Source organism: Hylobates moloch, unplaced genomic scaffold (genome assembly GCF_009828535.3).
Source record: "Hylobates moloch isolate HMO894 unplaced genomic scaffold, HMol_V3 SCAFFOLD_14, whole genome shotgun sequence".
Taxonomy (NCBI): domain Eukaryota; kingdom Metazoa; phylum Chordata; class Mammalia; order Primates; family Hylobatidae; genus Hylobates; species Hylobates moloch.
Genome location: NW_026652289.1, coordinates 81,843,148 through 81,867,116, shown reverse-complemented (window position 1 = coordinate 81,867,116; position 23,969 = coordinate 81,843,148). Strand labels below are relative to the sequence as shown.

General features: G+C 46.1%; 1 protein-coding gene across 9 annotated transcripts in view; it reads right to left on the bottom strand.

Annotated features, from left to right (window-relative positions):
- Positions 1-23,969, bottom strand: part of APBA2 (amyloid beta precursor protein binding family A member 2) — a 237,897-nt gene that overhangs the window by 104,998 nt on the left and 108,930 nt on the right. For 6 of the 9 annotated variants that reach the window (XM_032175896.1, XM_032175897.1, XM_058428014.1 and 3 more), the window contains one exon: positions 16,961-17,013. The gene's annotated coding sequence lies outside the window, so the exon portion shown is untranslated. Of the gene's footprint in view, positions 1-16,960; positions 17,014-17,500; positions 17,517-19,113; positions 19,209-23,969 lie in introns of those variants that run through there. The other 3 variants (XM_058428016.1, XM_058428017.1, XM_058428015.1) reach the window with 3 other exon arrangements.

The following is a 23,969-nucleotide window of genomic DNA, read 5'->3' as shown; positions in this document are numbered from 1 at the left end:
AGGCAACAAGAACTTGAGGGTCCAAATTGGTAGAGTTGAAACAACACAGACGGGTGAGTCCGCTACCTTAGGAAAGGGCAAAAGCTGGAACTATCTGAACAACAAAATTAATAATGCATTACTGGTTTATAGCCCAAAGTATAAAATAAATATCCGTGAGTCCATACAAATATAAATAAATGAATGAGAAAATAAATGAGTGAGAACAGACCAATCTCCCTGTGCAGAATTGCAAGTAATTTGTGTAGATACTGTCCCCTCATGGAGATGGTACATAACACTCAGATGATTGAGGGTAACATCAGCACTGATAAATTACGTAGCCCTGATTTGATAGGATAAGAATGGCACTTTTTCAGATGGGATCTTCTGCCCCAAAGCTCATAGTCCCTATTGAACCATGAGAAAAATGCCAAGCAAACTCAAATTGAAAGATATCCTATAAAATACCTGAACAGTACTCTTCAAAATTGTCGTCATCGGAAACAAGGAAAGTCAGAGGAACTGTCACAGTCTAAAAGAACCTAAAGCGACATGATAACTGAACTCAAAGCAGTCTCCTAATAGAATCCTGGAACAGCAAAAGGATATTTGATAAAATCTAAGAAAATGTGAATGAAGCACGGACTTCAGTTAATAATAATGCATTGGCACTGGTTTATTAATTGCAACAAATGTACCATACTAATGTGAGATGTCAACAATAGGGAAAAGTAGGTACAGGATGTATGCGAACTCTCTCTACCATCTTCACAACATCTCTGTGAATTTAAACTATTCTAAAGCGGTAAGTTAAAAAAGAAAGTTTATATACTTATATTGGCAATTAGACAAACTAGATTTTATGAAAAGCAGCATTCTTATGGAAAAGAAAGAATTCGTAATTAAAAAGGGCAACCTACTATGAATAAATTCTAAATTTATATGTATCTAGTTAAATGCACTCAAAATTTATAAAGGGAGAATTAACAGGACTATAGTAAGACAAATCTAAAGTATTAGACATTATGAAATTTATGTCTATTAGACATAATGAACAGCGGGATAATTTAACACACTTCTTTCAGTAAATGATTTAACAAAGAAGTAAAAATAAGAATGGAAATATAAGATTTGAACACCACAATTACCCATTTTCCCTCATGAATATATCTAAAGTACTGAACCGAGGAACTACACACAAGGGCACGTGGGATATTCTGTCAAAATTAATCATATGGTGGACAAGTCTAAAGCCAGTGTAAACAAATTTCAAAATGTTAACATTGTAAATAATCTGTTCCTGACTACGGGGTAAGCAAGCTAGAAGTAAATAACAAAAATATAACCAGAAAATATGGAGGCATTTGGAAATCAAACTACTTTAAAATAACCCACATTTCAAAGGAGAAATTTTAAAAAGTAAACACATTTTGAACTAATTAATAATAAAAATACAATGTATCCAAAAATGGTGCTGGACAGCCAGCCATGTTCACAGCAGCACTATTCATCACGGCCGAGGAATGAAAGCAACCCAATGTCTATCGATGGATGATGGATGAACAAAATGTGGTCTATTCATATCACATAATATTATTCGGCCTTTAAAAGGGAGAAAATCTTATCACACAACACAGCACAGATGAACCTTGAGGACATTATACTAAGCAAAATAAGCCAATCACAAAAAGACAAAAACTGTAGGATTCCAGTTAACTGAGGTACCCAGAGTAGCCGGAAAGTAGAATGGTGGCTCCCAGAAGCTGAGGCAAGGAGAATGAGAAGTTGCTGTTTAATGGGTATAGATGTTCAGATTCGCAAGATGAAAAAGTTCTGGAGATCTGTTTGACAACATTATGAATTTACTTAACACTACTGAACTGTACACTTAAAAATGGTTAAGATGGTAAATTTTATGCTGTTTTTTTACTACAATTTTTTAAAATAGTGGATTACAGCTAAAGCAGGCTTAATAGGCTATTTATAACCCTAAAATCATATATTAGAAAACAAGAGAGGCTGGAAAAAATAAATATGCTGTTGTTTTCATGTTCGTGGGTATGCACAGATTTCCTAAACAGGGCACGAAAATCATTAACCTTAAAGGAAAAGATTGATAATCTGGGCCTTCTCATCAAAAGATACCACTGAATGTGAGAAAATATTTGTAATATGTACATCTAGCAAAGGTCTCAGGTACTAACTATATAAAGAACTCCCAGCCGGGCGTGGTGGCTCACACCTGTAATCCCAGCACTTTGGGAGGCCGAGTTGGGCAGATCACGAGGTCAGGAGATCGAGACCATCCTGGCTAACACGGTGAAACCCTGTCTCTACTAAAAAATACAAAAAATTAGCCGGGCTGGTGGTGGGTGCCTGTAGTCCCACCTACTTGGGAGGCTGAGGCAGAAGGGCATGAACCCACAAGGCGGAGCTTACAGTGAGCCGAGATCGCACCACTGCACTCCAGCCTGGGCGACAGAGCGAGACTCCATCTCATAAAATAAAAAAAGAACTACAAAGCACTAAGAAAGAAAATGCAACATAAAAATGAGCAAAAACTTGCACAAAAACTTCAAGAGAAGGTTTCGAAAAGCACAAGTATTCGAAAGAGATATTCAACAGTTTTCAGTGAACTGTAAATCATACCAGCGGATCCCACCATGCATCCACTAAAAGTCAAATTAAAATGACTAACACCACCAGTTATAAGCAAGGATGTGGAGCAAATGAAACTCCTATTTGCAGGTGGGAGTGTAATTGGGTACAATCACGTCAGAAAAAGGACTGGCAGTGTTCACTAAAATAGAAACATACCCAGACCCTGTGACCTATCCATTCCAATCCTGGATGTACCCTCAACAGAAACGCAATCATGTGTACACCAAATGTGTAACAATGTTTCTAGCAGCAATCATGACCCAAAACTAGAAAAGATGCAAATGTCCATCAAACATAGAATGGATGAATTATTTGTATTTTTACAATGCTCTGTAACAGTGAGTCAATGAACTACTGTCACACTCACCACCTGTGACTCTCACAAACATAATGTTGCATAAAATAAGCTGACACAAAACAGTATATATTGTAGAAATTCATTTATTTAAAAAAATTCAAACATTTGCAAAAATAACATTTGGTGCTAGGATTCTGATTACCTTTAGGTGGTGGTGGTAGTGGTGGGGGGTGGGTTATGGCTGGGAGAGGACCCTAGGGGAGATTCTTGGGTTGTGGTGATGTTTTGTTTCCTAGTCTGGGTGGTAGTTTCATAGATGTGTTCACTTTGAAAATATTCATGGCAATGAACACTTAGGATTTTTGTACTTTTCTGTTTACATTACACTTGAATTAAGAAGCTTATTTTAAAATAAGTGGCTTATCATTTGCGCACTGTTCAATTCAAAACAGACTTCAAAAAGGTGACTCTCCAAAGCTTCCTCCCACTTTAGTCTCCATGAACAACTCCAGGTGCTCGTTCTGAGGGTGTGGATTGTTACAGTGAGGGGAGGGGGTGCAATGTGCTATGAGACTAGAAAAGGCACCATAACCTGGGCAGGTGCTCGTCTTTTTAGAGTCTTTCCTCAGATTCTGCTTTGAACCCCAAGCTCTGCCTGCTGTCATGGTACTGTAAACACTGCCCTAACTTCTGTGAGTCAGATTTTCTGATGCCTTCTCAGTAGGATACCTTGGTGCACTAGGGGATCCAGGCTCTTGGGGAGGATCCCCATGTTAGTATCACGTTCCATAGTCCAGCATCCGGAAGGAAGAGCCTGCCAGCTTCTCTCCCCTGCACATACACACCCTCTGTCCTGGTTAACCCACACTAGAGAACAGCTTCCCACCTAGCCATACTGAAAGAACAGAAACATAGTTTCAATTACCTTTGTCAGAGAGGAACAGGAGAAGTGAAGGAATGGAAACCAAGTCCCAGAGAATGGTGGGAAAGCAGACACTCAGGGGCACGAATGACAGTGGGTAGAATTCGTATGTATGGAGTGTCCCTGTGACTGGCTCTGTGCTTTTATTTTTTTATTTGTTTTTGTTGTTGTTCTGAGACGGGGTCTTGCTCTGTTACCTAGGCTGGAATGCAGTGGTACGACCACAGCTCACTGCAGCCTCAAACTTCCAGTCTCAAAGGACCCTCCCACTTCAGCCTCCTGAGTAGCTAGGACACCTAGCTAATTTGTTATTTTAATTCTATGTAGAGATGGGAGTCTCCCAGTGTTGCCCAGGCTGGTCTCGAACTCCTGGACTCAAGTGATCCTGTCATCTACGCTTTCAATAATAACATTCAGTGTGTGTTTTACTAGATATGGTGTTGAGTTCTTTCTGTTGTGAAAAAAAAAAATTGTGGTAAAATACACATAACGTAAAATTTACCACCGGAAGCATTTTTAAGAATACAGCTTAGTGGCACTAAGTACGTTCACACTGCTGTGCTACCATTATGACCATCCATCTCCAGAACTCTTTTCACTTTGTAAAACTGAACCTCTGTCCTGATTAAAACACTAACCCCCCTTCCCTCTCCTTCCAGCCCCTGGCAACCACCATTCTACTTTCTGTCTCCATGAATTTGACTATTCTGAGTACCTCATGTCAGTGGAACCACACAGGATTTATGCTATTCTATCAGGCTTCTTTCATTTAGCATAATGACCTCAAGGTTCAAGCTTCATCCATGTTATAGCATGTGTCAGAATTTCCTTCCTTTTCAAGGCAAAATAATATTCCATTCTGTGTATACGCCACATTTTGTTGATCCATTCATCTGCCAATGGACTCCTGGGTTGCTTCCACCCCTGGACTATTGTGAATCACGCTGCATGAACATGAATGTACAGATATTTCCTTGAGCACCTGGCTTTTACTTCCCCTGGGCATATGCCCAGAAGTGAAATCACGCCTAGATTACACAGCAATTCTATTTTCAGTTTTTTGAGGAACTATCATACTGTTTTCCGACGGGCTGCACCATTTACATTCCCACCTGAAGTGCACAAGGGTTCCAATTCTGCCACATCCTCACAGACCCTTATTTTCTGTTTTGTTTTGTAATAGCTGGCCTAATAGATGTGAGGTGGTATCTTGTGATTTTGATTTGCAATTCTCTAATGATTTGTGATGTTGAGCACGTTTTTCTGTGTTTACTGGCCATGTGTTTATCTTCTGTGGAGAAATGTTTATTCAAGCCCTTTGTTCATTTGTTAATCAGGTGGCTTCCTTTTATGTTAAATTCTAAGAATTCTTCACACATTCTGGCAATTAACCCTTTACCAGATGTATGAATTACAAAGATTTCCTTCCATTCTTTGGGTTGCCTTTTCACTGCTGACTGTGTCCTTTGAGGAGATTTTTATATTAGATGAAGTCCAACTTACCTATTTTTTCCTGTTGCTGCCTGTGCCTTTGGTGTCACATCCAAGAAGTCATTACCAAATCCAATGTCATGAAGTTGTACACCTGTTTTCTTTTGAGTTTTATGGTCTCAGCTCTTATGTTCAGGTCTTTGATCTATTTTGAGTTGATTTTTGTATTGTCTTGTGTTGTTTTTATATTGTTTTCAGTTTTTCCAACACCATTTGAAGAAACTGTCCTTTCCCCACTGAATGGTCTTGAAATCCTTATCAAAAAATCATTTGCCCATATATGTGAGGGTTTACTTGGGGGCTGTCTACTCAATTCCTTTCATCTATATGTCTGTCTTTATGCAACTACTACATTGTTTTGATGACTGCAGCTTTGTAGCTAGTTTTGAAATTAGGAAGTGTGCGATCGCCAACTTTGTCCTTCTTTTTAAGATTGCTATTACTATTCAGGGTCCCTGGAGATTGCATATGAATTTTAGGATGAATTTTCCTATTTCTACAAAAAGCGTCACTGGGATTTTGATAAGGATTGCAATGAATCTGTAGATTGCTTTGGATATGACACAGTTTGGCTATGTCCCGCGCCAAATCTTGCCCTCAATTGCAATAATCCTCACGTCAAGCGTGGGGCCAGGTAGAGGTAACTGAATCATGGGGGTGGTTCCCCCATGTATGTTCTTGTGGTAGTGAATAAATCTCATGAGATCTGGTGGTTTTATAAATGAGAATTCCCCTGCATAAGCTCTCTTGCCTGCTGCCATGTAAAACGTGCCTTTGCTCTTCCTTCATCTTCTGCCATGATTGTGAGGCCTCCCCAGCCATATGGAACTGTGAGTCCATTAAACCTCTTTCCTTTATAAATTACCCAGTCTCAGGTATGTCTGTATTAGCAACATGAGAATGGACTAATACAGGTAGTATTGACATCTTAACAATATTGTCTTCTAATCTAAAAACATGCCATGTCTTTCCATTTGCTGGTGTCTTCTTTAATTTCAGCAATGTTCGGTAGTTTTCTGTGTACAATTTTTTTGCTTCCTTGGTTAATGGAATTTTTTTCTTAACTCCCCTTCCAGATTGCTCATTGTTAGTGTATAGAAATGCAACTGATATTTGTGTGTTGATTTTGGATCCTGCAACTTTACTGAATTCATGTATTAGTTATAACAGCTTTGTGTGTGTGTGATGTCTTTAAGGCCTTCTACATACTGCATAAGACCATGACATGTGAAAAGAGAGAAAATTTCACCTCTTCCTTTCCAATTTGGATGCCTCTGATTTCTTTTTCTTGCCAAATTGTTCTGGCTAGAATTTCTAGTACTATGTTAAATAGAAGTGGTGAAAGGGGGCATCCCTGTCTTGTTTCTGATCTTAAGAGGAAAAGCCTTTGCAATTTTTCACCACTGGGTATGCTGTTGGCTGTGGGCTTTGCCTGTATGGTCTTTATTATGCTGCGGTATTAAACTCTTTTCTAACTGTCAAAGCAATATTTATTTATTTATTTATTTATTTATTTATTTATTTATTTATTTTGAGACAGAGTCTTGCTCTGTTGCCCAGGTTGGAGTGCAGTGGCATGATCTCGGCTCACTGCAACCTCTGCCTCTTGGGTTTAAGTGATTCACCTGCCTCAGCCTCCTGAGTAGCTGGGATTACAGGGGCCTGCTACCATAATGGGTAATTTTTGTATTTTTAGTAGAGATGGGGGTTCACCACGTTGGCCAGGATGGTCTTGAACTCCTGACCTCAAGTGATCCACCCGCCTTGGCCTCCCAAAGCACTGGAATTGCTGGCGTGAGCCACTGTACCCGGCCAGCAATTTTTATTTAAAAAGCAGCAAGAGCAGTGACTCACGCCTGTAATCCCAGCACTTTCGGAGGCCAAGGAGGGAGGACTACCTGAGCTCAGGAGTTCAAGACCAGTCTGGGCAACACAATGAGACCCTGTCTCTAATTAAAAATTTAAAAATTAGCTGGGTGTGGTGGTGTGTGCCTGAGGTCCCAGCTACTTGGGAAACCAAGGTGGGAGGACTGCTTGAGCCCAGGAGGTTGAGGCTGCAGTGAGCTGAGATTGCAGCACTGCACTCCACCCTAGGCAACAGAGAGAGATGCTACCTCAAAAAAACAAAAAAGGCACATTATTCCCATTGTCCAGATAAGGAAATCAAGGCTTAGAGAGATCAAGCGATTTGCTCAGGGTAACACAGAGACAGTTAAGTGGTAGAGGCAGAATTCCGATGCAAGTCTGGGTAATTCTTAAGTGTTTAATTTCAGCCCCTATCTATGCCTTTGCTATTTAAGATGTGGTCTGAGGACCAGAAGCATCTGCACCACCAAATCACAGGATCCACCAAAAACCATGGAATCAGAATCTGCATTTAAACAAGGTCACTGGCTGGGCGTGATGGCTCACGTCTGTAACCCCAGCACTTTGAGAGGCCAAGGCGGGTGGATCACCTGGGATCAGGAGTTTGAGACCAGCCTGGCCAACATGGAGAAACGCCATCTCTACTAAAAATACAAAAATTAGTCAGGCGTGTTGGCACGCGCCTGTAATCCCAGCTACTCGGGAGGCTGAGGCAGAAGAATTGCTTGAACCCAGGAGGCGGAGGGTACAGTGAGCAGAGATCATGCCGTTGCACTCTAGCCTGGGCAACAAGAGTGATTCTCCGTCTCAAAAAATAAAAATAAAATAAATGAGATCCCTAGGAGATTCCAGTGCACACTGGAGTTCGAGCAGCCGTGCGTTATGCCAGCGGTCCTCAACTTTGACGTAGGTCAGAACCACCAAGAAGGCTAACAAAGAACACAGAGGCCCAGGATGGAGGAAGCAGGACATGACCTGCATTTGTATTTTTACCAAGTTCCCCAGGTGATCCTGATACCAAACACAGTCTGAGAACCACGGTGCTACACCAACGTGGAAATGGCCTCTAGGTTTCAGGACTGAGAGTGCCACTAGGCTAAGCTAGGACTGAGAATAGATTTCTGACAAAATTGTCCCCAGCACAGACTGTCTCTGGGGCATGGAGTGCAAAGAGGCAAAGAGCCCTCTGTCACACGAAGGGGGCAACCAGGGGTGAGACCTTCACTTCCAAGACTGAGCTCAGGAAGGAAGTCTGCTCAGAAGCCGTGTGGGGTCTCTCCAACCCTGAAAGGCCAGATTCTGTCTAGAACTTGGCTTTTAGAAGGGATCCTAGACATATCCCAAGTCTCCAAGACAAAAGCCTGGGCCTCAGTCTCCCTCCAGCATCCCTGAGAGCAGGTGTGGACCATGCTACAACCACCAGCCCACTGTGACCCTGAGGTTAGTGGGAGACAGGAAGTGACAATGCTGCCACCCCACGCATCTGCAGCACCAGCTTTTGGTCCTGGAGCCGACACGTGTTACCAAGAGTGTGGTCTTTTTGAGGTACTGACTTGGCTAGGCAATCATGCCACTCTTCTAGATGTTGCTGTGAAAGTCTTCTGTCCATGTCATTAAAGTCCATAATGAGTTGACTTTTAGAAAGGAGATCATCCCAGACAATCTGGCTGGGTCTGGATCAATTTGTTGGGAGACCTTAAAAGTAAAGCCAAGGCTTCCTTCAGGAAGAAGAAATTCTGCCCGTGGACTGCAGCTGCAGCCATGCCTGGGAGTTCCAGCCTGCCCTTCCCCATGGCCTGCCCTGCGGGCTTCAGGCTTGCCTGGCCAGGTCCCAAAACGGCATGAGCGGATTCCTCACAATATATCTCCTCATATCCATCCCCTACTGCTTCTCTGGCTGAACCTGACTAATAGACCAAGCCTTTCTCCTATCCATCCCCTACTGTTTCAGTGCACCACTGAAAACTATTCCACCTCCATAGAGACTCTGCAGGTTGATGTCCTATCAGCCAGCTATGAGACCTGGAGCTAGTGGCTTAACTACTCTGAGCCTCTTTCCTCAAACGGCAAGAGTCTAGACTAATTGATGCACAGAAGGAACCCTCATGGTGGAAAAACATTCAGCACCTGCATTAGCTTTTGAAGAGCTATCTCCAGTAGCAGCAGATGTTCTTTGGAGGGTAGATTTGACTCATCTTAAGTAGATTCTGAAGCGAGTTTCCGAAGACAACCTCCATGCCATGAAAACGCTAGCCTGGTCGTCTCTCTGTAGAGACTATGAGGAGCCTCTGGTGCACGGGCCTCTACCCCATGCCGCACCCTCCAAGGTCATCTATGGAAAGCATATATCCCTTCCTGTCAGTCCTCCAACGAAGACCTGCCAGGGCTTCTCCCAGGCCGTCTACACAGGTCAAGCTGGCCTCTGCCACCTCTTCTACCTCACCCCCTGGCTCCTCCATCAAGCCAGATCAAACAATTCCATTCCCGGACCCACCACGCTGCTTCCTCTGTCCCCACTTCAGTCATATATACACACTTGTTTGCCTGGAATGCCCGTCTTCCCCCTCTCTCGCAGAAATGTATATTCATCCTTCGAGATGAAAGATCAACCCTCACTCCCTCCTGGACAACCCACTGGACTGATGAGTCCGCCCTCCCCAGGGTGCACTCTTCGTCTCCCTTGACATTCACAGTGTGCAACCACCAAGACGCCACCCTTTCCCGCAGTGGCTGATTCTCAAACTGAAGGTCAGGGGCTCTCTTTCCAGCCTCGCATTAACCCATGCCAAACATGCCTGTCTGCCACCATTCTGCTTTTCAACATAATAACTTTTGGATGAACAATGAATACAAACCCAACAATGGACAACACACAGTGCACCCCACACGTGAGGCTCAGGAGGTAAGTGGTGGTCTCTCCCTGCAGTCCCCCACTCGCTGACCCCCCAAGACCAGCACATGGCAAATGACGTGAACTTTCTTGTAATGAGGGTCTCTTATGAGATGGTAACAGCCACCACTGCTAGGAGACCTCCCACCATCCAGGGTGGCATGCCATCACCCTTTCCTCTGCAGATGTATGAACTGATTGAAGGAGATTAAGCGATTTGCCCAAGAAAGGAGATTAGTTCACAGCAGCCCTAGACTGTATGGAAATGAAATTCTTTGCAGTATGCTCTGCTGCGATACAGGAGACCCCTGTTATGACTCTGGAAGACTTAGAAAATGTCTCCATGACATGTACATTGCTCAATTCATCCAAGCACACCTTGTGGTATGAGAGTTAAATTAGCATGTCCGTATGTGCCTAGCAGCACACATGGTGACAGTAAGTCTGGGAAATGACAGGTTAAAAGAAATTTAAATTGTTCCCTTTCTTGCAGGACTTCTGAAGGTCTTTTATATGGTGCTTTGGGAGTGTCCAAAACGGGCAATACAGACAGCACTTCCCAACCTAATGTGACCGGGGACTATTATATTCAGGAACATCCGCTGGGAATCCTCAGAACACAGTTTGAGAATGCTGGCTTGCACACTAATGTCATTAATTAGAACTGGACATAATTAATTAGAGCTGAATATCATTAATCAAAAGTTACATACAGAAATGGCTAACTTCCCTTTCATCACACTAATTATGTTGGGCTCAACCTCGTAGCAGTTCCTCGTGCTACTTTCTTAACCCGTTTTCCATCTTTTTTAAAAAAAAAAGGGGTGTTGATGAATTTTTTTATCTTCTAAAGTACAACTTGAAACAAAAAAGAACTGGGTGTCAGAGCAGGAGCTTCCAATTTTAAAGCACACACCAAGTCTGCAAGCAAATAGTAACAGCCAGCTCCTCGTCCTCTCTTTGCTTCTTCCAGGGAAGGAAACCAGCAAGATCGGAAAACTCACATGTGCTACACAACCAACCCCTCTTCATTATGTGGTTCATTCTCACAATCTACCCGCCCCCAACTCATGAGTCTCCACTTTGCAGATGGGAAATTGAGCTTCTGAACATTTCTAAAGTCTAGGGGCAGTGGCTCATGCCTGCAATCCCAGCACTGCGGGAGGCCCACTTGAGGCCAGGAGTTCGAGACCAGTCTGAACAATATGGTGAAATGTCCTCTCTACAAAAGATTTTAAAATTAGCTGGGCATGGTGGCACTCACCTGCAGTCCTAGCTACTTGGGGCTGAGGTGGGAAGATTGCTTGAGCCCAGTTCAAGGCTGCAGTGAGTTATGATCATGCCACTGCACTCCAGCCTGGGTGACAGAGTGAGACCCTGTCTCAAAAAAAAAAAAATAAAGAAAAATAAAAATAAGAAACTAGAGCTATGTGATGACCACATACTTCTTGAGCATCCACTGTACATGAGGCACTGGACCGGGCACTGGAGGATACGGGACAAGCAGGCCTGCAAATCCACAGAGACAGAAGCCAGGCAGGAGGGCTGTGGACTGAGATGTCCACCTAAGGTCCCAAAAAGTGAAGCCCATGAGCCTCGTCTGTGAAGATAAAAAGAAGCACCTGAGAGAGGAATGACCCACACAGGCAGGGCCAGAAGGAGCCTCCCATGTGAAGGCAGCAGTTCAAGAGGCAGAGCCAGGTCAATGTGCAAAGCCTGGCTCATTCAGAAATCCTACTCATTTCACACAGGGAATGGTGGCTTACACTTGTAATCCTAGCACTCTAGGGGCCAAAGAGTTCAAGACCAGCCTGGTCAACACGGCAAAATCCCACCTCTATTAAAAAAATATATAAAAATAAGCTGGGTGTGGTGGCACGTGCCTGTAGTCCCTGCTACTCAGGAGGCCAAGGAGGGAGGGCTGATTGAGCCCTGGATGTCGGGGTTGCAGTGTGCCATGATCACACCACTGCACTCCAGCCTGGGCAATAGAGCAAGACCCTGTCTCTAAATAAATCAATAAATCCCACCCATTTCAATGAAGAGACAAACAGAACCATCTGTACAAGGGTGAGGCCAGGTAGTCAGCCAAGGTGGAGGATGAACCAGCAAGACAGGAGCAAGACGGCCCCATCAGAGGGACCCACAGCACAGAACACTGGGGTCCGTGTGCCTACATCCAGGTGTTTACCACAACTTCTTTTCTCCTTAACTTTGCAAATACACAGAAGCATAGAAAACAATGTAGCAAACCTCCATTCAGGCTTAACCATTGCTGTCAGTCCCACCCCCTTGAAGTCCCCCTTCTCAGGATCACTATCATTCACTATGCAGAACAAACCCTGATATCTTCTGTTCTAATCCGGTTTATATTTTTAGAAAATGCTGGTTGTGACCCACTTGTGATGGTTAATTTTATGTATCAACCTGACTGGGCCACAAAGTGCCCATGCGTCTGGTTAAACACTGTTTCCGGATAGTCTGTGAGGTGTTTCTGGAAGAGGTTAGCGCTGGAATTGGCAGACTGAGTAAAGCAGAAGGCCCTCCTCAGTGTACGTGAGCATTGTCCACTCCAGTGAGGACCTGCATAGAACAAAACAGCAGAGGAGGGTCGAATTCACTCTCTGCCTGACTGCTTGACTGGGACATTGGTCTTTGTTGCCCTCCATGCTGCTGGTTCTCAGGCCTTTTGGCCTGGACTGGAATCTGCACCAGTTCTCTGCTTCCCAGGCCTTTGCACTACAACACTGGCTTCCCTGGGTCTCCAGCTTGCAGATGGCAGATTGTGAGACTTCCCAGATGCCATATCATGCAAGCCAATACCTTATATCAATTGACCAATCAATCAATTGATCGATACATAAACTCTAAGATAAACTGATCCTATTGGTTCTGTTTTCAAGAGAACTGACTAATACAACACTGAATCCCTTTCATGGCCTGCTAAGGTATCTATACCCAGGAGCGGAATTGCTGGGTCATGGGGCATCCACATTTCAACCTTACTAGATAACACCTAATTGTTCTCTAAAGGGGTTTTACTAATTTGCCCTTGATAAACAGGACATGAAGGCCCCCTTGCCTCACACTCTGGGCAACCCTTCGATTATCAGACTTTCTAATTTGCTAACATATGAGTGTGAAGTGGTATCTCATGGTCTCCCAGGCAGTTCCCTGATTAGAAGCAAGGCAGAGTTCATTTGTCTATTTGACATTTTCATTTTTTCTTCTTCATAGTATTTGCTCATTTTTCAATTCTATTGTCTTTTTAAAATTAATTTGAAAGAGTTCTTGATACAAACAGAATACCAATCTCTCACAGTAAATTCATCATGAATATTTATTCCAGCCTATAGTTCCCTTAAAGAAGTTGCTAATACTGATGTTTGATTAATCCATATTTTCTTTTATGATGTGTGTATGTTTCCCACCTCAAGAGCAGATAGAAAAAATCTTCTATGTATTTTAACATTTTTGTCTTTACATTTTGCCCTTTAATTTTTTTTTTTCTTTTTTTTTTGAGACGGAGTCTCATCCTGTCACCCAGGCTGGAGTGCAGTGGCACAATCTTGCTCACTGCAACCTCCACCCCCCAGGTTCAAGCAATTCTCCTGCCTCAGCCTCCTGAGTAGCTGGGATTACAGGTGTCCGCTACCACACCCGGCTAATTTTTTGTATTTTTAGTAGAGACGGGGTTTCGCCATGTTGGCCAGGCTTGTCTCGAGCTCCCGACCTCAGGTGATCTGCCCACCTCAGCCTCCCAAAATGCTGGGATTACAGGTGTGAGCCACTGTGCCTGGCATAGGCCTTTAATTCTATGGCCATTTACTGGTACATATGCTGTGAGGTAGGGATCTTACTATATCTTTTCTCTTTTCCTATGTGGCCAACCAGATGTCCTGCATCACTTCCCACCTGGTCCATAACACACCTCTGCCACCTCCTGGCTTCCTATACATGTGAACACTTGCTCCTAGCCTTGCTACCCTGTCCCAGCCATTGCCGTGTCTCTCCCTGCACAAATCTCGCACAGTCTTCATCATCCCGGCTCTCCATCAGGAACCTCACTGCTTGGGGGTCTCATGGCCTCCTGCCTTAGTGCTCTGGCTTTGTGTTTTCTCTTCATGTCTCGTAGCTTGGAATTTCCATGCCTTTCTTTGGATCTTATGTTTTAAAGAACACTTTGGGCTAGGTTTTACACAGCATTTATATGCATCCATAGTGGGGTACATGCTAGTATCACATCAGCCCATCATTTTCAGGACGTGATGTCTTCTAACTTAATATATGTTCTGAGACTTGCCGTGATTTAAATACAGCTTATTATTCTTTTCTGTGTTCCTTCAGGATAATCACTGATTTTATATATTTCATTATTCACACATTTTATAGGATGGTTATCATAGGATATAGTGAGGCCTAGAATTTAATTCTCAAAAAAAAAAAAAAGAAGAAGAAGAAGAGAATAAGAAAAGAGCCTCAAACTTTTCCTGTAAGTGGAAGCACATTCACAAATTATCCTATGAAAAGACATCAGGCACACCACGGGTATTAGTAATCTGAAGCTACAGAATCATTCCATTTGCAGTAGAAAAATAAATAAACCCAGGCCCTTTCTTCTCTTTACAGATCTCCTCACAGAGACTCATTCTGGCATAATTGGCATTTAAAAGTATCTATCTCCTTGCCGCCTTTCTCTCTGAGAAGGAATATGCTTTTCTGCTGGGAAGCTGCAGAGAATTGTGATGAGTATATTCACTTACATGATAGGCCTATTACACTGCAGATGAGTGAGAGCAATCGGGAAGAGAGCCCAGCACCTTCTCTATTGCAATTGATTTTGATCGTCTAATAGTATTTCAGGATACATAAAAATTCCAGTAGGTCTTTTCTAGACTCAGAAGAAAAAAATATCTTATACCTTACAGGCATAAACAAGACCACCCTATGACTCTATCAGAATGTAATGACACCCCAGGTTCCATAAGGAAAACGTCAAGAAGCCAGTTTCACCGTGGACAGTCCCTAGAGGGCGGATGGGCTGAGACAGCTGCTTAACCCTGGGCTCCCAGAAGACTGGAATTTTATGGAATCATGAGCTGCGTCTCCATAAGTAACATCTCCCTTCATAAGCTGTCCTTACTGCTGGTGACAATCAAAATCTCCAGCATTTTCAGAGCTGAGAGTGGATGATGCATCTAATGTCATTATGGCTGAAGTATGTTTACAACCCTAAGTAGAAAGTTAAACAGAGCAGAAAAGGCCTTGTTGAGAGCACAAAAGTACATTCACAAACTTTGAAAACTGGCAACTGAGAAAAATTTCAGTAAACACTCCAGCTTATGTCCAAACCCATTAATAATCACGCAGCTCCTCTACGTTTCATCCTGTCTCATGGACGAGGGCTGATTGTCCTGCATCTCTTAAATGCCTTGTGAATGTGCTCCCTCCACGGAGAGCCACCGCGTAATTCACCCAGGACATTTGTGACAAGAATGCTCCCCAACTGGCTGCAAAGGAATTCCTGCCTCACCAGCAGAACAGGGGTGGTGAGTGGTTACCATGATATGGGAAAGATGCAGGGCAGAAAGTGAAATCAATAAAGCCGCCTTGCTTTACAAATAATGGCTTTTTGGGTGGCTTCAAATAGCCAGACCTGTGGCCTTGCGCTGCCCTGGAAGAAAAACTGTGATTCTGAATCTGAGTCTTGACACTCCAGAATCCCATCCTCACCCCTGCTGGTCTTCATCCGTCCCCTCACACAACTGGCACAGAGATTCCCCACTGGGACACATAAAGTGTTCCTCGCCTTGGTCGGGCAGTGGGGGTGTTCCCAAGGCCACTGCTGCCTTGCTTGTAACACTCTGAACTGCCTCCCTGTCCAAGGTTACCACATGCTCCTTCCCAAGAATACATAAGAACCCCCAGAATCCGTCAGAAGCTCAGGCCTGCTCTGGGCATCAGGACATGAAGACCATCCCTGGCTCTGCTTCTTTAACTCCAGCAACAATGCCCTCTGCTCCTCGTTCTCCAAACACGCCCCACCCCGTACACCGGCTTCCCTACAACGCCGCCGCCTTGTGTGTCTCCAACCACAGAAGAAGAGAGCCAATTCATCTGCAGTGAAGAACCTGTCCCTTCCAAGTCTCCCCTGTGTGGAACACTCGGCTGGCACCAGGACTCTGTTCCTACCAGTCCTACGGGGCAAGGGCAAGCCAGATGCTGACCGTGGGGCAGTGTCATCAGGGCTGCAATACTGCTCTATGCACAGGGAGGGAGGATGGGCCACGCTCCATCCCTGGCAAGATGAGGAGGCCTCTTTTTATCAAAGTTAGATTTCTTCTGCTCAGCTTCCTGGTATCTCACAATGGCTGGTCCCTTCTCAAAGTAGACCAGCCACTGCCCACACTGGAGAGTGAAAGTTCGAGTGCTACCTATTGTTGCCGATATACATGTGTCTGCTTTCGCTGTAACTAGGAACCTAGGTAGGAGTTACACAAATCCATGACTGAGTCTGCTGAGGACCATGGTTTACAGAAACACCAGTATGATGAGGAGAGGACAGATGGGGAGTGCGTGTCTTGCTGTGTTGTCACTGGGTGGTGGGCAGGTCTGTTCCAGGCAAGGTAAGTGCCAGCAGCGTCCCCAGTGTCCATCCACCCCTTGGCTGTGACTCAAACCCCAGCTTCAAACTCCCTGAGCTCACACACACAGGACCCCAGAAAACAAAGAGCCATGACAGTTGCCAGCTCTGCCTCCAGTGTAGCATTTTCCCTCCAGTGAAACAGTCCGCTCCCCACACGGCAAAAGCAAAACCTCATTCCATGCAACGCTGCCTTGTATTTCTTACCGAAAATGAGTGGTTTGGTATGTCCCGAAAAATCTCCTGGTGATCAAATCTTTCTAGAATAAAGCAGAAGAAAACAGAGAAAATTACTTCCGCTTCAGCAATGATACAGGTGCGCACATAGAGCTCCTTCAAGTATAAAAATGTAAATATGAGGCTTTGAATTACCTGTAAAAGTGAACAGATTATAATTCTAATGAGATAATCAGAAATTACCCTAAACAAATAATTAAAATGTTTCTTTAGCCATTCATCGCATAATTATTGCCTTAAGAACAATGTGTTGGGCAAATAAAGAGATGGCTTATGTACCATTTTGAAAGAAGAGACTCTCTGCATTTTAATGAGGCTCCTCAAAGCCCTCATGAATATGTATTTTCCCACAACAAAGCTTGACCCCACGGGTTTGCAGAGCTGGTGCTTTGCGGCACTTTCAGACTGCAGAGGGTATGCACATGGGGTGGGCAGGGAGAGGACAGCAATGAAAGTGAAGAGAGGAAGGAAGATCACCTCTCCCTTCCAATGCCCAGGGTCTCAGCCTACCTTCTCCCAGGCAAGATGGTTTCATGAAAAGAATGAGAAAGAGGCCACCAGGTCTCAGACTTCCCTGAATAGAGGAAGCTCTGCACAGGAAGGCTGAAGAGGAAGCTACTGCTAGCAGGCTCGGGGGCTTCAAGGCCAGGCCCTTGGGTTGCATCAGGAATTCAGGGCAAGGGCATTAGAAGGCTATGGGCAGGAAGCCGGGGTGGAACAGGAGGAGGGGTGTTCAATTGTCTGCAACATCACATCTGAATTCTGCCTCTCCCTCCATGTTGGCTACAGATAGAGAAAGTTACAAAGGGCTTTCTGTGTTCCTTTCAAAAAGGATAGTAATACAGCCTCCTCCCGGGGGCGTCAGCTGTTGAGCCGGGCCAGGCTGCAAGCCCTTCACGAATGGCTGCACTGCTGGACAGGGCACCTGCAGTCTGGTCCTGGGGTCTGCAGTCGTAGGGAAGAGCCCTATTCGCTGGGGAAGGAAACAGGACACAGGCAACACAGTGGCTTCGACTTCATCACAAAGGTTTAGTCTGTACTCAGCGTCTTCACTTCTCTAAGAAAGCGGCCAGTTGCTCTCACTTCCTAGGCAGACACTCCTAGCAGAGGGTTATAATTACGGAATTTCCTCCACCCAAAATGGCCCAGGGCAGATACTTCTGGTCCCCATGTAAAGGAGATGACCCGATGTCTCTGAGGAGGCTAAAGATGTTACCATGTTGAACAAGCTACCCGTTAAGGGAGCTGCAGAGCTGTAACCTGCTTGCCTCTGCTCAGGAGAAACTGGCCGTTTGCACCGTTGTTCCATTTCTTTCCTAGGGTGTGGTGCTTCTGTGGCTTTTCACGGCCTGTTCTGTGAAGCAACATGGTGCTTCACAGATCCTGGCCCTTTGCAAGGAGGCCTCTTTATCACACCCAAAGTGAGCACCACACAAAAAGCATGTCAATCACACACACGCTTTCCACAGTGGGGTCAGCGTGGGCTGCTTGCTTCCTGTGTGAACGTCAGAAAATCCCTTCACACCATCTCTGTCAGTTTCATCGTGTGTAAAACTGGACAATAAGAACTACTTCAAAGGTGGCTGGGAAGGTGAACTGCAAGGAAACCTCTAGAATGTTGCCTGGAATCACATTAGCATCGAATAGTATTCCCTTCTTCACTCCTAAGCTCGCCATCTGCGGTCCTCCAAAAATAAGTAATTTCTGGGTGAGTGCATGAACTAAAGGTTAGTCCAGCAGCAAGAACCCTCCACAGGGAGTCCAGGGATGCGGCCTCAGTTCCTCACTCTGTTACAGGTTGGCTCTGTGACCCCAAGCGGATCAGTGAGAAAGTCAGGCCTGCCAGCCCCTGTCCTCTCCAGGCACCCTAAACCCCAGCTCTGGGCAGCTGTCACTTGACCAAGCACTGCAGTCCAGCTTTTCCCACTTGCTCCTGGCCCAGAAGCGCCTCAGGAAACCCGGAGCCTGTCTCAGGACTGCTTCCCAGCCCTGGGAGGTCTGCCCCCCAGCCCTGGGAGGCCTGCCCATCGCCCACCGCCTCCTTCCCAGAGTCTGCGAGTCTCCAGAAAGGCCAGAGCTCATCCATCTGCATCCCCCAGCAGCCCCACAGGCTTCACACTGACTTCCAGCAAAGGCACAGAATCATCACACCGCCCAGGAGCAACAGCAGCACTGCACCTTATGTAAGGCCTTTCCATAAAAGGAAGCAGGCCCATGTCTTCACTCCATTTAGAACGGGTTTTGAGTGTTTATTTATAGGCATCACACACCCAGCCTTCAAGGAGGGTGGAGGAATCAGGCCTCTGGGCCCCTGTCCACCACCCTCATTTGCATTCTTTTCATGTTTCTTTTCTCTCATTTCCCAGCAGCATTTTCGCTCAAAAGCCAGGTCACCTACCACTTGGACCCAGCACCACTTTTCATTTTCTGCAGAGAAAAATATTCATTTTCGTTTCCATGAAGGAGTGCCCTGTCCTTGCCCTCTCCAGGGCCCCTGGCTAGCATTCGCTAAAGCACAGCTGTGTGATTCGAGTGACCTATGTCTCCCGGACAGAGGGCTCCCCTGAAAGTCATGCCCGGCAAGGTCACGAGAGCCGGGAAGGCCCTGGGGGCAGCTGACTCTGAGTCACCAGTGGGCCAGGCACATTTGGGGGGCGGGCTTCATCCCAGCGGGCAGAAGGAACACAGAGGATCAGATACTGCTTGGAAACCCTAGGCTTTTCCCACTGCCTGACCATTCCTGCATCTGCCAAGCACATCACTCCATCCTCTTCCTGCCCCTCCAGGGGCAGTGAGGACCAGGCCACTTCCCCAGTCCCCCTCGGCTGTTTCTGATCAGACAGAAAGGCTGGGGCCTGCTCTTTTCTCACCATTTTTGGAACAATTAAATCCTTCTCAATCTTCAGACCGTAAATTAAGTACGCAGGTCTCCCCATGATATCACAACACTCTGCTCTCCAAGTGTAGCCATTCACAGGTCTTTACTTTTGTTTGGAGGCTTGGGAGCTGGTTTATTCTGCAGCCCTGCAGCCCAGAGGGACACACAAATACAAGGCCAAAGAGGCTCAGGGGCTCCCTCCTTCTCCAGGGTGCAGGGCCTCCCTGAGCCCCCAGCCCTGGGAGCCAGTCCAGAAGGAGAGGCAGGCCTTGCCTAGACTAGCCCAGAGTCCACAGCAGAACTCAGCCACAGAAACACATCCAGTACACAGCCTCAGCTGCCTGACTTCAAACACCACGCACGAGGTTCGCTTCTCTCATGAATATTTTGCTGAGGCTGTTGGCATTTAATTTCAGGACTAATTAATTTTCTCACAGGATACCACAACTGCCATCATAGGCTCTGTATTATTCTACGTGCAAATTTCTGGCAGTAAATTGGACTTGTGATCTAACCGAGCCTTTGAAATACCATGTTTCCAGGGACTCTGGAATGAGCAGAAATGCTAAATATTCCTTAAAGAAGATGATTCATACATTTCCTGATTACCTTTGATTATTATGTCACAGGAGTTGGTGAGGGGGTCCAAGATCCAGAAGCGATCCTCAGGGACCCAAGGTGACCCAAATGGCTGGGGAGGGAGCCCGAGACAGGAAGCCGCTTAGGCTAAGAGAACCCTGACAGACTCTCAATAGGGCAGCTCATGTGAGTGTCCCCTCCAAAGCAGGGGACACCAGCCCTGGAGCCAGAAAGGCACATGGGTAGAAGAATGGGTGAAGGAACCCATCTCCCATCTCCCTAAGCATTTTCTTAGCAAAGCTAAGGCAACACTCACAACATCACAGACTCCCAGACCTGGAAGTTGTCCCGGGAAGGCACAATCACACTCCTTCCTCTAGCTGGCCCCAGAGCTATGGCTGCATTTCCCAGAGTGAAATGGGCAACGCTGCACTTGCTAAGGGGCTGGCACTGGGCACACAGGTTTGGGAAACCCTGGCACACTCTGCCTGGGTTGTAGAGCAAGTGGAATCTGGTGAACAATAATAACCCGAAGGCAGTGACACACTTGTTGACAGGATGCTCTGGCCACACTGAGCAGAGGCCCTGGGATGGGTTGCAAGGGGTCTATGCTAAGCACCATGGTCAGAAGGATGGGGGAAGCATCAGGGTGCATCAAAGACAGAGCGTCGCCCCAGTGCCAGCTGGACCTGGCTCCTCCTGGTACCAGCCTAATGGCTGCAGCCCGTACCGAAAGGCAGGTATCCCCCAGACTGATCAGCGCCATCTCATGAGGGAAAGCGTGTAATGGGGGTTCACACTCACATGGCCTTTGTGGGCTGGCTGGGCTGCCAGCGAACTCACCTGCATGGGGCGGCCTCACAGGGGGGCCAGGCAGCTGGCAGAGCTCAACACCTGGCACAAGGAGGCCTCCTGCGGCCTGGCCCTGTAGCTCAGCCAAGCTGCCGCAAGAGGGATGCAGTGAGATGGCAGTGTCCCCACAGCTGTGGCTGGAACCCCAGAACAACCAGGATGGGACTGGGGACACGGGGGATGGATGCGCCCCCAGACCAGGAGAGACGTTTTTACTGTGGTGCTTGGGGAATTGTCTGTTGCTTCCTGATGGGACACACAGAGATGGTGCTGAGACAGGCAGAGCAGGGCCCTTCCAGGACAAGGAAAGCAAACAGTCCCCAGGAACCGCTCCAAGAAATGGCCAAAGACCAGTGACAGTGGTGGGGTGGGGTGGGGGCTCAGAGGGGCTCCAGGTCCTCAGAGCCAGTCAGGGAGGAGGACACCCAGGTTTTGGAGGGAAGGGTGGGAGGGACAGTGACAGTGAAGGTGGGGATGCTCCAGCTGGGGTGGATACCAAAGTGCTCTTTACAAGTAAAATGTTTAAATTCTGAATAACTGAGTCCCTAGGCTGGCTGCAATGTAAAGGACTCCAATGCCATAACTCTATTTATAAACACGAGCATGTATTATTTTTCTCCTGGGCAAGAAGCTGAGCCTTTAGAATAGAAAGCTCAAACCTCAAGACTCTCATTTGTGCAAATGTTTTGAGAAGAAACTGGATTAAAAGTTAAGTCTTCAAGAGTCTAACTGCCAAAAACAATTGTTTTGTTTGGGAAGGTGGCTTGTAAATATGGCACTAAAATTACTTAGTAATAATGTACAAATTGCTATCATGAAAATGGTCACAGAGCTCTGTTCTTGGAAACTTACCTTGAAGTCTAGCAGTGACGGGCCACATGTGATGAGTAACATTCTGCCCCCAGGTCCTCACTTTTTACTCCAGATTTGAATTGGGAGACTCTTCATGGGTGATTAGTTCACCCACGGGGGACCAATTCTTTCAAGGAGACCACGGGGGCTCACACAGCCAAAGGCAGAGTTGGGAGTGCAGATATAGAGTATTTCAGCCTGTTTCCAGACTCACAGATGTTATCTAAAACCAAACTGGCTTTTAGAGCTCAGAAATTTGCCCTCAGGACAAATGTTCAATATACCTGACTTTATCACTTTTTACACATTTGCTTTCGCGTAAAGTTATCTGAGGCTCACTTAAATAAACCCAGGAGCTCCTTGCAGTGGGGCTGAGCTGACTTGTTTGTTTGTTTTTGTTTTTTTTTTAAGACAGAGTTTCTGTTGCCCAGGCTGGAGTGCAGCTCACTGCAACCTCTCCCACCCGGGTTCAAGCAATTCTCCCACCTCAGCCTCCCGAGTAGCTGGGATTACAGGCATATGCCACCACGCCTGGTTAATTTTTGTATTTTTAGTAAAGACGCAGTTTCACCATGTTGGCCAGGCTGGTCTCGAACTCCTCACCTCAGGTGATCCACCCACCTCAGCCTCCCAAAGTGCCCACCACGCCCAGTGGAGCTAACTTCTTCTGTGTGGGGTTGACATTAACCGTGCCCTCTTCCCCCTGGGCTGTAATCTTCGGTAAGTCTGTCCTTGTGTAGCCTACAGCATGAGGTAGACAGAAACGCAGTTCACTTCTCAGCAGGGCTCTGACACGGCTCTCCAGTGATTCTCAATATTAAACCGACCTTGTTTTCTGCAATTCCTGCCTGGCTTTGAGAAATCAGGGAACAGTGCGACACTGAGGTATTAAGAACTGGAACTTGGTGCCAAGACAGCCCACGTTCCAGGATGGACCCTGATGCCCACCGCAGAACAGGATGAAGGGGAAGGGAAGGTCTGCAGGCAGCTTAGCCACGTCTACGTCTGACCCCAGGGAGTGCGGGGACAAGCAGAGGGTGTACACAGCCCGCCAAGGCCGCCTCTGCTGGCTTGCTTCCTCGTCATTGTTCTCTCCTAAACAAATGAGGCTTCTATTTTTGCTGTGAGGAGCCTGATGCCTTCCAATTCCCAGGCACCCCCTGGAGCGGGGCTGGGATTTCGTTTTCCGTTCAGGCAGCTCAGGGATGGAAGCAGGGCCACCCAGGAGACCGGAAGCCAGAGTGAAGCAGCATCTGCCAATCTTCTCAGATACATCTGAGCTCCAGCTCCGGCCATGGTGACGACACCTGTGCATACAGCCCCATGTGGCCACACAGGGCCCAGCACACCAAGTTGCATTAGTCTATCTTGTGCTTATTACGACAGGCACTAACTGCTTCACAGATACGAACCTGCTCATCCTCCCAGGCCCGCCATGGGGCGCCATCATCCCATTTTGCAGATGAGGACACTGAGGCACACACAGATTAAGCCTAAGGCTACACAGGAAGTGCTGAAGCAGGGATTTAACCCTGGCAATGTGGCCCCAGAATCCACACTCTTAGCTTCTACATTATGTTAGAAGGAAGAAAAGAAAAAAGATATTTATGGTACATAAACTCAACAACGGATCAGATTGATCAATAAGAAAATAGAAAAAAAGGTGCAAAAGATATGGCCAGTCATTCACAGAATACCAAATATATGAAAAAAATATATAGGCCGGGCGCGGTGGCTCACGCCTGTAATCCCAGCACTTTGGGAGGCCGAGGCGGGCGGATCACGAGGTCAGGAGATCGAGACCATCCTGGCTAACAC